Raw genomic sequence first — 16,586 nt, 5'->3', positions numbered from 1 at the left:
AGTTGTTGTGAATAAAGGACCTTTTGTTAAAGAGTGTTGGCCTTTGGATCAGGGAAGTGTAGTATGGGCTTCGAAGTTAGGAGGGCTTTACAGAGCTGGGAGGTGGATTCAGGAGCAAAGTTGCTTGGCTTGCTTTCAGGATGTCCTATTCAAGCGAGGACAAAGTATTCTTTGGTTTGGGTTAGAAGTTGAATGGCTGATTCACAGTGGCTTCTGTCTATAGGAGTCTTATTGGGCAAGGAGATAGTTGCTTAGAGGAGTCTGCTTGGCTTGCTTTCAGGATATTGTATTCAAGCTAACGTGTGTTACTACATGTTGAAAACCCAACCTGACCAATTGCCACCATACCATTCCCAATGTTATATAGAAAAAAAAAATATTGAGAGGTATAGCCTCCATAAGTACCAGACAAGACTAGCCAGAAAAAAACATTTGCTACAATGGAGGGTTGGTCGTTTCAATTTAATGTGCCAACGGCACAATTCATGTCATGGTATTGAGAAATGTTATGATCCCACACAATGTGAGGCAGAACAGAAACAACAATGTGTAACACGGCTTGCTATCGAATGTGGTACAGTAACAGAGGCTCGTATAGATCACATATAAGAATATATAAAAATGCATATTTTTATACTTATGTTCAAGTTTTCTAATATTAAAATTAGTTGTGTAAAAACACATCTGCGTGCATCCTATATGAGCTATCAATGTGTTATTGCAACCTTTTTTGTAGCTATTCTCCTACCAAATTTCACTCTATAAATTCTCTCAATTTGGAAATTAGGGAAAGAAGGTTGGATCACTTTGAATCACAAAATTTAGTATTGTGGAACGTAAGTTTACAATGTTTCAAATGTAATTTCCAAAACATAAACACTTAGTTGTCGTTTGGTAACGTTTACAGTTTTTTATTTCTTGTTTACAGAAACATTAAATAAATTATGTTTATTTTTGCTAAAAATGAAAACAAAAAAACAAAAAAAAAAAAAAAAAAAAAAACAACTTTGGTACACTTGAGTTTTAAAATTTATTCCCCCAAAAAAAAAAAGTTTTAAAATTTTGTTTTGAAAAAAAGTGAAGGGGCTGCCAATAGGAGGTGTTAGCGGAAGGTAGTTATTGATAATCACATATTATGGCCAGATGTGATTATTGACCGCATGGATGTGATAATCAGAAGTTGTTTCCAACCGCTAGAGGTGGTTGGCAGTGGCCGGAGATGGTTGTTGGTCACTGGAGAAGATGGCCAAAGGTGGTTGCAATGGTTAGAGATAGTGGACAGCAGCCGAAGCTGGTGGCCAATGATGGATTCAAGCAAGAGATGGTGGCCAAAGATGGGTGGTGCCTGGACGGGGTGGAAGAAAAAAAAATTCATTTCATGATTACAACAGTTTAAGAAATTTTGTAAATTGTTAACAAGTTTTAAAAAATGAAAATAGATACCAAACGAGTTTTTATTTACAATTTTCAGAAATTTTGTAAATATAAACAAAAAACTGTAACCATAAACGTCACGAAAAACACCCTTAAAGAGTTACTATTTTCTAGTAACTAGAGGTGTTTAGGGAACGGCATAACTCGACCCACCCACTTGACACGAACAAGATACGAACAGTTTCCAAAACCACTTTGCTGGGCTCAGTCCATAAGAAGTAAGTTTTCCAGGTTTTGGTTCAAGGGGCAGGTATTGATATTTTGAACTTGTCAAAACCGACCAAACCGGCTATATTTACAATCAAATTTACCATGCTATGTGTTTTAATCCTTTTGACAGTAGAGATAACACATTATCTCACCTAACCCTATCACTCAAAAGTCAAAGTCTTCTCCAACAGACCATTGGTCTCTCTCTCTCTCTCTCTCTTTCTCTAAGAAAACCCTAACCCTAAAATGATCTCAGTCCAAAACTCCCCTCAGTCATCACGTTATACTCTTAATCTCCCATTGTGATCATAATCTGAAAGCGAGTCTCTCAAAATCGAGTTTCCGGTGGTGCATTCATCTCAAACTAACATAAACCCAAGGTCAGGTTTTTGTGTTTTTATTTGAAACTTTTTGTTACTAGTTCTTACATCAAGAAGTTGAATGATCATTGATGTGTATCCATATTGTTTTCTTCTATTTTTCAAATTTTGGGTGTCAAATTTGATTGTTATTGCAGGACCCTCCTTACTTTGGCATCCCCTCAGCTCTGCTGCTTCAACCACCTCTCATAGCCTGAGGTCAACAACCTATGTCCCTCAACTCTCTCTTTCTCATTTAGGTCTCTGCATACTCTATAATTAAGACAGTTCTAATGTCTAAGTATCTATTGAATCGGTCTCTGCTTCTTTTATTTAAGCATGTTCTCCGTTCAATTTTTTTTTTTTTTTTAATTAACTTTGCTCTAATGCTCTTGCCTCTTGGGTTTTTTTCATGTATACTCTGAATTTTTTTTTTTTTTTAAGCATGCTTAGGTCTCGTTTGGCAAGTTAACATTTTAGCCAAAAAGCCAAAAAGAATATAACCTATACAAAAAAGTCAAAGATTTCATTTTCTCTCTACTTTTTGCACATCTTTTCGTAAAAAGCCAAAAAGCCACCCCAAACATACTAGTTTTTTTTACCTCATATTTTAACCAAAAAGCCAAAAAATTAATAAAATAGTCTATTCCCAAACGAGGCCTTAGTTTCTTTTTTTGAAAGTTTTTATTTTCACACATGCTCCCTGTACATGTTTTTTAAATTAGCTTCGCTCTTCATCTCTTGGTCTTTTAGTTCACATACTCTTTTCTCTTTTTTAAGCATGACCTTCTTTCTTTCTTTTTTTCGCATGTACTCTAATATTTTGATTACTTGTATTTACATTGGTTCTAAACAATAGACACTTCAACATTAGAGCAATGTATCCAGTAGCATGCTCTAATGCTATGTTGTTTGTATATCTAGTAGCAATCATAGATCTAATGCTCTATTGCTTGTATATTTAGTAACATGGTCATGGTTGATGGTCTCTTGCTTTATGTTACTTCAAAATGTTTCTTTGATGAAATGTTTGTGATCCAAACATGAGCAATTGGCTAAAAAATATTCAAAAGAGGACGAATTGTTGTCTTTAATGGTCAAATATATGAAAGCAAAATTTGACGAGTATTGAGGGAATGGGAGATAAAATATATCTTCTAGTATTGTTGTGGTGATTCTTGATCCCAAAAAAAAAAAAAAAAAAAAAAAAATTGGTGTGTCTGCTTTTCCCAATTGTATGGGCCTAAAATGGTAAATCAAAAGATGGGTTAAGTGAGAGATCATTTAACTCGTTCACTTACAACATCTCAATTCAATTCATATTTGGAAGTAGAATATTCTATCTTGTGCAAGTCTGAGGTGGATATGTACTTAGCTAACTTTCGTTAAGGTGCAAAAGATGAGAAGTTTGATATATTGGGATGGTGGAAAACTAATTCCTCAAAATATCAAGTGTTGCCACAAGTGGCACATGATGGGTTAGCCATGCCTATTTGCTGCTTCAGAGTCAACATTTAGTACGGAGGATGCCGCAAGGCATGGATGACATTGAACGATTTGATCAATATGAATCAGGCTCTATTATCAAAATCTTACAATTCGCGATTCAATTTGCAATTTATCAAAAATAGATACAAATCTCTGGGTGAATCTATTTCGGGATAGAATCAATTGAGAATTGCATGATTTACAAACAATTCACAATTTGATTCACTTTTTACGATTTATACAATTTTTTAAACTATATTATCTGACACATTCTAACCCTTTTTTACTTTCTTTTTGGTGAAAATAATATACAATACAACTTGTTAAGAGTGTCTAGTATAAAATAACCAATACTTATGCTTGATTTGTTGTTATTTTGGTGATCAAAGAGTTTTCAATAGAATTTAATCAGATCTAGTTAAACACAAAATGTCCTTTACCTTTTTTCTCATTTTTTTTTCCTCCAAAAAAAGTCATAATACATCTTCTGAAGAAACTTAATGTTAAAGTAACTTACACCCATGAATTATCTATTGCTATTTTAGTGAAATAAATATTGTCCAGTATTACATTATTCGGGTCAATCGGACCCAATAATTTCAAAACTTTTTTTTTCTATGAACTTCTTTTGAATAATAACCATGCACTCCTTTTAAATTGTTTTTAAGTTTCAAAATAAATAAAAAAAAATTCACTTAATTCTTTCTTCATATCATACTCTATAAGGGTTCCTAGTTCAGTTTTTGAATGTCAAGAGAGATTATAATATGGTTTGAATAATTATCCAGTAGGTTGGATTTGGACCCGCGCCTCTTGATATAAAGGCAGTGTCTGCCCAGTTAGATAGTATAATCATATCCTTGACAAGAACTATTTTATGTCCATCATTGTGAATGGGAGAGCATGGAACACTTTTCCGGCATCTAGGGGGTTAAGGTAGGGCAACCCCCTGTCCCCTTTTCTTTTTATATTGGTAGTGGATGTGTTGGGAGAATGATTGATAAGGCTGGGGAAAAGGGTGTGGTTGAGGGTTTTGTAGTTGGAAGGGATAAGATTTGTGTTTCTCATTTATAGTTTGTGAATGATACTATCCTTTTTTTCATCGGGAGAGTAAAGTGAGGTTGGTAATCTTTTAGCACTTACAAGAATTTTTAATTAAAATTGTGTCTTGTCTTAAGGTCAATCTTCATAAGAGTAGTGTTGTTGGTAAGGATGGCAAAACACCCCGACCCAACGGGTCCCCGACCCTCTCCAAACCTAATAAAATGGGTTTGGGAGTTTCTCAATAGGCTAGGGTCAGGTTTGGGGTGAGAATAAAAGACCCGATAGGATTCGAGTCAGGTATGGGGAGGATAATCCCGACTCAATTATATGTATTATGTATTATTAAAAAAATGTCTCATTTTTTTATATATTTTTATTATTTTTGAATGATATAAAAAAATTATGGATCATTTTTTTTCCTTCTATTTTAAGTTTTCTTGATGATACCACACTTTTCTCTCTCCATTTATTCTACAATTCCACTAAAATCAATGTCAAACAACACCAATTGTTATATATAAGTAATTTTTCATCCAAAGTTATAAAATTAAAATTCAATACTAAAAATATAAGTTGTAAAGTTATATTGAGCAGGAGGGTCAGGGTGGGATTATACTAAGTGGGGGTGGGACGAGAGTGGGAGAGAGGTCGGGTAGGGTCAAGAATGAGACAATGTTCACAAAACAAGAGTGGGGGTGCAGTAAGGGTCCCCCAACCCATACCCACCCCCCCGTTGCCATCCCTAGTTGTTGGTATTAATCTGAAGCAAGGTTATGTCCAAGAGGTGGCAAACATTTAAGGATGTCCCATTGAGAATTAATTACCTTTCAAGTATTTGGGGTTACTATTGGGGGGAGATCCTTGGTCAGAGTCTTTCTAGAATCCTCCAAGTGTTTGTACGCATATGCTTTTAATTGATTTTTGGGGCCTTTGTGGCAATAGAAAAGCCAAATCATTGTGGTCCTACATTGTCTTTGCTATCTTCTAGATTATTTGGTTGGAGAGGGATGAACGAATTTTTGAAGACAAGGAGGCAGATTCGGGTGCATTATGGGGGAAGGCATGTCACTTGGCTTCTTTTTTGGGCTTATTTCTCTCCCCATTTAAAGGGGTTCCGCTTTTTATGATTTCCAAGGATTGGATAGCTATTTGTCAATCTTTAGTTTTTTGGAATGCTTACTTATTTATCGTCTTCTTTTGTCTTTGTTGTTTTCTCTTGTATGAGGACACCTTGTCCTCCCTTTGTCATATCTTTTTAATTAATAAATAAATTTCTTTTTGTTGCTATTCTAAAACATAACAAAATCAATTTATTTTATTATTTTCATATATACGATTATGTAACATCATTTTTTTATAATTTGCATTGAATCTTTAACGATTCTCAATTGAATTTGATTCACAATTCACAAAGTTAGGATTTTGATTAAAGATACGATTCTCGATTTGATAATAGTGGAAATCAGGTAATAGTGTGTAGTTAACTTTCTATAAATTTCTGCGATCAATATTGACTATTACTTATTTTCGGTTTTTCTAGGATCAAACACAAGCTCAAGCCCAACCCCAACAAGCACTATTAATGTTTAGCATTTTTATTATTATTATCATTTTTTTTTTATTTTTGATAACTGAGTATCCAAGGCAGCTTTTGCACACCACTAATCCTAGAGCCCTAAAGTTAACGACTGGGCAAACCTCCAAGTGACACAAACTTGAGACCTTAGATATTATCCTCAAGTCTTTATACCCGTTTGGCCAAACCCTTGGGGTTATAGCATTGAAAACGGCTTCATAAAGAAATTGTATAAAATGTTGCTTACATTTTTGTATCTTTTCCCTTTGTATTTAGAATCTCAAATTGAATTTCAATTTCTTTCTTATACAAAGCAAGAGCATGTAGAAGCACAGATTTCTGGTTTTTAATGCACAACATTTTTTTGTCCTTTGTATAGCCAGTATTCTAGTTTCTCATATGGATTAATGTAACTAATTCTAAACAATAACAGACTTGGGTTGCTTTCTTTTTTAACTTTTTATTTTGTAGCTGGCAATACTATGGCTGTTGCTGGCTATGTTTTTTAATTTTTGTGATAAGTTGTATTGTTCAATGTTCAGTGCCTCGTGCCTTAGCCAACTGCTTAACCAGCTGCTAGAGTCCAGTCAACCTTACACTTACAGGAAATTTGGCTTTTAGGAACTAGCTTTAGCTTTTAAATTTTGGATATTTAGGACATTTAGCTTTTGAATTCTGGATCTTTAGCAAGTAGTTAAAACTTATTTTTTGTGGCAGGTAGGCTATTTAGCCATTTTTAATGTTATTTTCAAATTGTGTATATTGAATTTTCAAATTCTGGGTATTTAAGCTTCAGGTAATTGATTTAAAGTTTTGATGTTATTGATGAATACTGCTGAAGTTACAATTTTTGTTTTTGAGCAAATAAAGCCATACAGTTTTTGTTTTCTTTGAAATTGGCTATTAACAATGAGAAAATAAGTTCGAAACCGGCTCATTTTGGGCCAATTTACTTCAAAATGTGGGCTACTAACCATAATTAATGACGAAAATATTGTACTGACCCAAAATTAATGAGAAAAATATCGGTAGGCTCCTTCAAGACAGCAAATACCAAATTAAGATACACAACAAAATAGTGTTCGCTAAAAAAGGCGCTACATGATAGACCATAATGCGATATACAGTGTCAATGGTCTCCAACAAGGCAAACAACACATGATTGAATTGCTAGCAACCATTACATCGCTTTTCAAAAATCAATCATAAATTGAACCTTTTACATAATTAAGCACTCATAAAATTGAATTTTTAATGCCACTTTTGAATTTGACATGACATGTAGAAAGTTTGTATTTGACAATAGTATATGTTACTTGGAACGTGAGTCGTTCCGGTTCGTGGAATGGAAACGGGAACGTGATACGATAGGGGTAGACTTGTATACATTATATTTAAGAATTTAAGGCCCTGTTTGTTTTCAGAAATAGAATGGAGGGAATTCATAGTGAGGGGATTAATAGTGAGGGGATTGATAGTGAGGAATTGTTAAATTATTTTTATATAAAATAATAAAACAAATAAAAATATAAAAAATTAAACATTAATATTTTTAAAAAAAATCCCAATATATAAAAAATAAAAAAATTTCTAATCCCCTCACTATTTTTCTAATACCATCTCTATCTCCTCCTTACTAATCCCCCTTCCAAGGGGACTACTAATACCAAGGGATTAATAGTCCCCCTCCCCATCTCTCAAAACAAACACCCCGTTAGTAATACCAAGAGATTAGTAATTCCAATCCCCTCCCTATAACCCCAAACAAACGGAGCCTAAGATATTTCTAGAGTAATTTTCTTTTAACTATTAGGCATCCAATAAAATGTAATTATTTTTTCATGTAGCAAAACATTTCTACGAGCATTATGGCTCATTTTTTATGTTTTATCTTGTCAAAACTTAACTCACATTATATTTTAGTTCATTATATTTGATTTTTTTCCTCTTAAAAAATCATTTAAGGAAATATATTGAAAAAAACTTTTGGGATCGCTTCGGATTACTAAATTTACCGTTTTGGAACGAAAATGTACCATGTTTTAGAACGTACATATCAATACATAATTAGTTAGGGTATTAGTGTTTTTTCGGTAACACAAGTAAAGGAAAAGGCCAACAAAATATTTATAAATAAAATAATAAAATAAAATATAGAGACAAAAGCCAACAAAATGACACGCGTTAAAATCTGAGGAGGGGCCATAGAAAAACCCTCAAAAAAAGGTTATCCATAATGAATGGAGAGTATATTCAACTTATAGGGTTTAGAGTATTAGTGTTTTTTGGTAACACAAGTAAAGAAAAAGGCCAACAAAATATTTGTAAATAAAATATAGAGACAGAAACCAACAAAAAGACACATGTTGAAATCTGAAGCGGAGGGGCCATACAAAAACCCTCAAAAAAAGGTTATCCACGACGAAAGGAGAGTATATTCAACTTATAGGCAAAAATCTTTTCAGACAAGTGATATTTTGCATGTGGTAAGATTTTTTTTTTTTTTTTAATTACATATCTTTTGATAGTCATAATTAAGACTCTTAGCAAAGCTTAGCAATTTTGATTTGCAGAATTAAAACTTCATTCCTTTTGTTTGTTATTTTCTATAAAGATATTAAAGATTGTTTTGTTCACCACAACATATAAGAACCAAAATTTTGTTTGTCCCCAAAAGTGAAACATTTTGCTAAAAGAAACATTTAGGGACAATTCCTGTCATCACAAGCGTCGTACCTAAAAAGTCGTCCCCAAAAGTTTTTTTTTAAAAAAAAAAAAAAAACTTTTAGTTAGAGCTGCAAACGAGCCAAGCCGAGCTGAGGCAAACCTTGCTAAGCTCGAGGTCGGCTCGTTTGCTTATCGAGCTCGTTTATTGAGCTAAGCTCGAGCTCAGCTCAACTCGTTAATATTAATGAACTCAAACTCGAACTCAGGCTCGGCTCGGCCCGATGAGATTTTTTTTTAACATATTATCTATATTATTTAAATAAAAATTAATATTTATATTATTTAACATATTATTTATATATTATTCAATATATAAATAATACATTTATTATATAATTTAAATAAAGATAAACCAACCCAGCTTATTCAAGCTTGAGGTTGGCTCGGTTACTAAACGAGCCTAATATTCAAGCTCAAACTCGGTTCGTTTACTAAACGAGCCGAACCGAGCCCTTAACAAGCCAAGCCAAGCCTGTTCGTGAAGAGTTCAGTTCATTTGCACCTCTACTTTTAGCGACAAAATTTTAAAAATGTAACTAATAAATGCACTTTTAGGGGGCAACAATTTAATGCCAAAAAAGTTTCCTTTCAGACACACAAATTTTGGTCCCAAAAGGATAGTATAATTCAACAATAAATATCTAATTTTGTCACTAAAAATACAACAATAACAGCTAAATGAACCTAAAGGCAAAAAAGAAAAAACAATATACAGATGTGTGACATCCACCAATGAAAACATTGAAGGATTGTAGAATAGAAAGTAACTATGACATAAAAGAGAAATACCTTAGAATGGTGTTAATCCTCATAGGTACTAAGATTTTCATGGTTGTTTTGCTCAAGTCAAATATTAAGAGCTCCTCCCGATTCCCCACCCCAAAAAAAGCATGGGAGAAAAACTTATATTTAAAAAGAAACCAATATTTAAAAGTATGACCCATAAATGGTAATTTCAAACAACAGTGAAGTATTAAGTACAAAAGAAGTGGACCAGAATGTAATGCATATGGGAATGCAAAAATATATATCAGGGTCATGCAATTTTCAATGTGTACGCGTAGGGAATTATTTTTAAAGCACAATTTCGCATTGAACCTTAACCAAGAAAGTGGAGCAAGAAATTTGGTTGCTTTCACAAATTAAGTAAAAATGATAACTTCTTCAATTCCATCATATGGATCCACAAATCCAAGATCCAATTTCTGGGCCTTTCCACTCTAAAAATTCACTTCAAATTTCTGGGCCTTGACTTGGAGAGAGAAATTTGGTTGCTTTCACAAATCATGTAGGAAATGAAAACTTCAATTCCATCATATGGGTTTACAAATCCAAAACCTTATTTTTATTTTCTTTTATTCCTGAATTTGTCAAATAATCTAAAACAGAAAGAAAGAAAGAAAGAGTTCCCTTCTCCTCCAAAATTTCACTGGGCTTTCACTAAGAGCAAGAAATTTGGTTGCTTTCACACTTTAAGTAGGAAATGGCAACTTCTTCAATTCCATTGTATGGGTTGACAAATCGAAAACCTAAGTTTTCAATTTTTCTTGAATTTGTCAAATATCTAAAACACATTTTCTTTCTCCTCCAACATTTCACTTCAAATTTCTGGGTTTCTAGTTGGAACTTTTAGCAAACAAGTGGATAGACGGACCAGTCTAAATCAAAGTAGAAACAGCAACATATTAAGCGATCCCATGTCAAAACTTCTCGGTTAATCAAAGTTAAACCAAATCAATCGCATTCAGACTCTTAAATCCAAGAAAACGCATGATATAGGTATATATATAGTATAGAAATAGATACCTAGCCAAATGCATGAAAGATATAAACTTCAATCAGAGTAAAAGCAAACCTTATTCAATAGATTTGCGTCCCTAGGGTTTCGATTTCCATCTCTCCCTCTATCTGTCCGTGTGCCAGTCGCTATCTATATCCCGATATTTCCAAATTTGTTTGACTCTCGCTCTCTCTCTCTAGATTGAAGAAGTGACGAGGGTTTTAGAGGGATGAGAAAGTTTGTGGGCCTATTGGAACTGGGCAAACTTAAGGATCAGTTTGGCTTATTTTTAATGGGAAAAACTACTAAGAAGTTTTTTTTGAAAAAACTTATAGTCTATTTAATTCCATAATCTTTTATTTATACCCAAAAGTCCTATAATGTTATTCTTCTTCTCTGCCTCTCTTCTTTTCTGCCTCTTTTGATCTTTGTGATTTCGGTAATCATTGACGGGTAACCATATCTTACTTCTTCTCTTTCTCTTTTTGATATATAGTCACCGACGACCAACGACTACCATCGATTAGAATTTACCGACAATCACCGACCGTCGACTCCTTACTGATATATTTTCGACAAAGAAGATGAGTAGATCTACTTAGAGCATCTCCAACCCACTAGGCATATCATGCTTGTTAGTCAAAATGCCTAGTATAACTTATTTTTTTCAACTCCAATGCACTAGACATATGATTAGGCATTTTAGCTCAACTCACATTCACTAGCTACATGTAGCTAGCCTTCAAGACTAGGCAAAATATATTTATTTCCCTCCATCTTTGTTGCTGATGTGGCATTTTATAAAATTAATAGTATTTAGATGAATAGCTAAAATAAAGAGCATGGTTTAAGTAGAAATATGAAATAGTTGATAGGCAAAATAAAATATATACTTTATAGTAATATTTAGATAGGTAAAATGCCTATTACCGTTGGAGATGCTCTTAGATCAGATTTAACTAGATCTAAACAAAAAATAGTTGTCGGTGTACAATTCTCTCTCTATATCTGCCTTTCTCCTTCGATCTCTTATTTTTTTCTACATTTTCTCTGCTATACACTTCTCTTTTTCTGCTCTAATTGAAAAAAATTTTAAGAAATAACACTGGCGATGAACTCTTTTTCTTTTTCTACATTTTCTTTTTTAGTAAACATTCTTAACACTCCGATGAACTTCCGGCGATACTTCGGCGACTTCTCGACGATACTCCTGGTGATGTTGAACATTCCAACGAGTCTCCGATGACCGTTTGACGGAAGTCCGATGGTAGTAGGATATAACAGTGTTTGTAAATTAAATAAAAAAAAATTAGTAATAATTAAAAATATATAGGACTAATTGGTGCGAGTGTTTTGTTTGAGGATTAGATGGGTCTTGAATTTTGTAGATAGAACTTATTGGTAAGTTCCCCTTTTTAAAGATGACTTTTTGAGTGTATTTCGTTTTTAGTTTCTAGTTTATATTTATAAAAATTTTAAAAATTGTCATAAAAATTTATTTGATAATTTTTTTAATTTATAAATGATTGACTCAATTTATAAATTTAAGAAAAAAATGTAAACTCATAAAATGAGTTTACGTTAGTTTTTAAATAGAAATTTAAAATTTTGACTAATAATTTTTTTTAATTAAATTTTTTTTTTGCAAATAATTTTTTCCAATTATTTTTTTTTCAATTAAGTTTTTTTTTCAAATAATTTTTTTTCCAATTAAGTTTTTTTTCAGATAATTTTTTTTCCAATTAATTTTTTTTTTCAATTATAATGTGTATGATCCCATTGTCATAAATAATAAAAAATAAATATAAATATTTTAGGCATGAACAAACATATTTTTTAGTTTATGATTTTAAAAATTTTCAACTTTTTGTTCAAACCAAACGCGTTTGTAGTTTATATTTTTCTAAAAATAAACAAGTTTATAAAATTTTTGTAAATATAAACCAAAAACGTAAACGTTACCAAACGCTACCTAAATGTTTCTACCTTTTTATTTTGGACTTTCCAATTCTTTGGCCCCCCCATCAAAATTGTTTCTCTCTTTATTTTTATTTTTTATTTTTTTGGACCCTACCATAATCCCAAATATACCCTCTGAACCCCGCTCCTACACCTGCAACTCCTTTTTCCTTCCTCCAACTGCTCCTCCCTCACTCTGACGACCCTCTCCCAACGTCCCTCCATTACGAACAACCCCCTACTTTTCCTTCCGATTTCGACCCTCGCTCTTCTGGGACTTCTCTCACATTCTAGCAGGCACCACGACTCCTCTTTTTGCCTTCACAACCACTCTCACCGCCACTCGAAAAACCAATTCTAAACAAAAGCCTGATGTTCAGTAGTATATATCCAAACAAAAGGCATATGTTTAGTTGTGGAGCACCGAACATATTTAACAAGTTCGGCTTTGTGTAACTAAACAAAGAGAAATCGACCATACTGTGAGGTAAAAGAGAAATCGACGGGAAGAGAAAAAAAGAGTCGCGCACGAAAAAGAGAAAAGAGAGTAGGTTCCAGAGAATGAAGATGAAGATTGCAAAAGAAAGTTAATATGGGTTGCTCATCTATCTGGTTTTGAATATAGGTCGTTGGTGAGGATAAAGATTGCGATAATCAAGGTTATAGAGAGTGGGTGTCGTGACGGTAGGAAGTGGAAGTGGTAGTTTAGAGGCACTTGGCGAAAGTGGAAGTGGTGGTGGGTTGGTCGCTGGAAGGTGTCAGTCGGAATGGAAGTAGTGGTAATATTAGGGTTAAAGTTAGACTTGGGAAGATGAGGATGGAGACAAAATTGAAATTTGACGTTAGGACAAAATTGTAATAAAATGAAATTAAAAAATGGGGGGTCCAAAGTAAAAAGGTTTGGGCAGTTAGTAGCCCTCTTTTTAAGGCTTTATGTAGGAAAAACATTTTTAGTCTGACTTTTTGACTATTTTAGTCTGGCTAAAAAAATTTTGTTTGGGATAAACTTTTAATTTTTTTGTAGTTTTGTCAGGGGGAAAAAAAAAAAAAAAGGTAAAATGATTATGGTTTAAAATGTGATATTTTATCTTACTGACTTTTTTGCCTCTTTTATATTTTAGTATGTAAATTAGTCTCCACCATCTTACCAAACAAAGGCTAAAAGATATGACTATTGTTTGAGATTCTAACGTAGTTTAGGGGTTGGCTCTTTTCTTTTATTTTCTTTTCTTTTTTTAAGTGATTTTTTATATTTTTCATAAGGTGAAAAAAATAATTAATGATTCTGTTTGATTTTTTTTAAATACAAATTAGTTTCACAAAAATAAACACTTTAAAGATATTTCTTAATTTTTTAGAAATTTTGTCCCAAAAAAGATAAAATCATGTGAATATGATTAGTATTTTATATTTTTTTACATCAAATTAATTTTCAATCTTTTGAAACAAATTTACAAAAATTAATTCTAAAAATCAAATCAAATAAAACGAATTTGTTTGAGAATAACTTTTTTAATTATATGAAAAAACATGAATGACTCAGGTGTATATCTTATTTTTTTAGTTTTTTTTTTAAATATTTTGATGACGTTTTAATTTTAAGTTTTTTTTCTTTTGACTTTCTTAACTTCTTTGGTAAATTACACTCACCTCTCTTAAAGTTTCAAAAAAATACAATGAGTCCTGCAAATTTGAAAGAATTTGTAACACTTTGTCCTCCTTGAGCTAATGAAATTTATTTTGATTCTCTTATTATTATAATTAGAACCTCCTTGATCGACATCAGAGTGTTGATTGGTGTGGTATTGTGATGGTAGGGTAGAATTGAACTAAAAACCTTGATACAGATAATCGTCCTTTGAGTAGTCATCACTCTTTTATAATTTTCTCTCTTCACACTTTGAATTTTGATGTGAGACTAAAACCATTGGAAAGCTTATTTCTGAGGTTTCAAATTAGATATAAGAACGACCCAAAATGGAGTTTGGATGAGAGAGTTATGTCCATTCAAAATTTACACACCTAAGCTATGGTTATAGTCTGTTTGAGTGCAAGTTTGACCGCTCGAGCGGTCTATAGACTGTGGCATCTCTGAAATTTAAATTGGAGAGAGATCCTACAAGTATTGATTCACCTCTCGAGCACACATTTGACCGCTCAAGTGGTCTGTTAAAAGTAGAGATACTGTAAGCCTCCATTCACCGTTCGAGCTCAGATTTGACTACTCGAGCGGTTTAAATCACCTTTTTGGTCAGATTTCTTATCATTTTTCACTTTCACTTTCACTTTCACTCTCTCTTCTCTCTTCTCTCTTCTTCTCCCATTTTCGAACCACCAAGCTTTTCAAGCATAGATTTCATCTTATTTTTCTTAAAATCTACCCCTAGTTCTTGAGGTAAAAACGTAAAACGCATCGATATCAACATTTTGAGCCTAGTAGATCACATTTTCATCATCGTCAAAGTTTAGGTCTTCACCTATTCACTCTCATCTTTGAGGTAGGAGTTCTCTTAACTTTATATATCTATGATTTGGTATGATTGTGTATTATTTTTGTAGTAATGGGTTTGTATGAGTTAGAGATTTTTGGATATAAATGTACTATTGTATGATATAGCGGCCCAAGTTAAGACCCGACCCTCTATACTCTTTCATTCAGAATATGGTGTTCATTGTGGTTGTTTATGCCCATTCTTTTCTTATATTGTTGTTTAGAGAGTTGATATTATGGTTGTGAGATTGTTTGAAATAGGTTGGGAGTTATTTTTTAAAAGGGATTTTGTTGTGTTCTTTTTAGGAGTGCTCGAACGATCTTTGGTTCCTTTCAGTATCTGTATTTGTATCTGAACTTTTGGGAATGGGGTGTTCTTCGCTCGAGCAATAGTTTGGTCACTCGAGCGATTTTTTGTGTCTACCGCTTAAGCGGTATTTCTTTTGCCCGAGCGGTATCTTTGTAGGTCTGAACTATTGGAAGGGGGTCATTGTACGTTCGAGCCATGATTTGGTCGCTCGAACGATTCCGTGTATTTGATGCTCGAGCAGTGTTTCGATTGCTCGAGCGGTCTGTGCGTATATCAATATGGGAAAATGATATTTTCTTTTACTTTTTGATCTCTCTCTCTCTCTAGAAAGTTTCTTTATCAAATTTTTTCACTCTCTCTGTGACGGCACCGACATGCATATCATTAAGTGCATTATTATTATGTGAAATTGCATGTTTATGTGCTTTAATTTTTTCTTATATCTGTTTGTTGTTGGAATATCTATTGAAAAATCATATTCGAATTTGAAATTGAAGACCTAAATGAATCCATAAATAGAAATTGATGAGTTAAATAGGCTAATTTGAATATTTAGAACTTTTTGGGAAGTTTTTAGAATAAATCATTAGAATTGAGTGGGGTTAATTAGTCTTAAGCTAGCTTAATTAATTTGAACTAATCTAAAATATATATATATATATATATATATATGATATAAGAGTAGGGAAGAGTTCATGATCAACATTTTGCTAAAATTATAGAGAGAGAGAGAGAGAGAGAGAGAGAGAGAGTTTTCAAACTCTAGAGAAAGAAAGAGAATAAGAAGAATTGAAGAATTGGTGAAGTAGAACTCTAAATTCAAACTCTAGGTGTGTATTTAACTTCTAATTCTTGAGTTTAATCCAACTAAGAAGTGTATTCAATGTGAGAATTAAGATTTTGTAAGAGAATTTGTAGAATTAACTTGAAAATAGTGAGAATTGGCTTAAAATGACATGCATGCATAATTTCGTCATAATTCATTATCCTAAGCATGAATTCTAACATTTTTGTTTGATTTGAAGTTAAATTGTATTTATCTCTTTGATTTTGAGAAGTTTGAAGGCTTGAGTTCATATTTTGAGAATTTTGAAGAAAAGAGTTTGGAACACCACACGCATGGAGATTTTGGTTTCAATTTTGGCAATACATGGTGTTTTTAGCTAATGGTTTCAAATTGATTTTATATTTATGTTTATTTTTCTAAG

The 16,586-nt window shown here is 32.7% G+C and overlaps 1 protein-coding gene across 4 annotated transcripts in view; it reads right to left on the bottom strand.

The window, feature by feature from the left end:
• The window catches only part of LOC114293079 (uncharacterized), a 68,776-nt gene extending 57,878 nt beyond the window's left edge, over positions 1–10,898 (bottom strand). The window contains exons 1-2 of one of the 4 annotated variants that reach the window (XM_028237107.2): positions 10,694–10,820; positions 9,628–9,740 (exon numbers count right to left, since the gene is read on the bottom strand). The gene's annotated coding sequence lies outside the window, so the exon portion shown is untranslated. Of the gene's footprint in view, positions 1–9,627; positions 9,741–10,644 lie in introns of all 4 variants that reach the window. The other 3 variants (XM_028237106.2, XM_082903415.1, XM_082903417.1) reach the window with 3 other exon arrangements.
• Positions 10,899–16,586: the final 5,688 nt, after the last annotated feature.

This window comes from Camellia sinensis, chromosome 13, assembly GCF_055761805.1.
Source record: "Camellia sinensis isolate YWXY chromosome 13, ASM5576180v1, whole genome shotgun sequence".
Classification (NCBI taxonomy): domain Eukaryota; kingdom Viridiplantae; phylum Streptophyta; class Magnoliopsida; order Ericales; family Theaceae; genus Camellia; species Camellia sinensis.
This window is presented reverse-complemented; position numbering and strand designations above follow the sequence as displayed.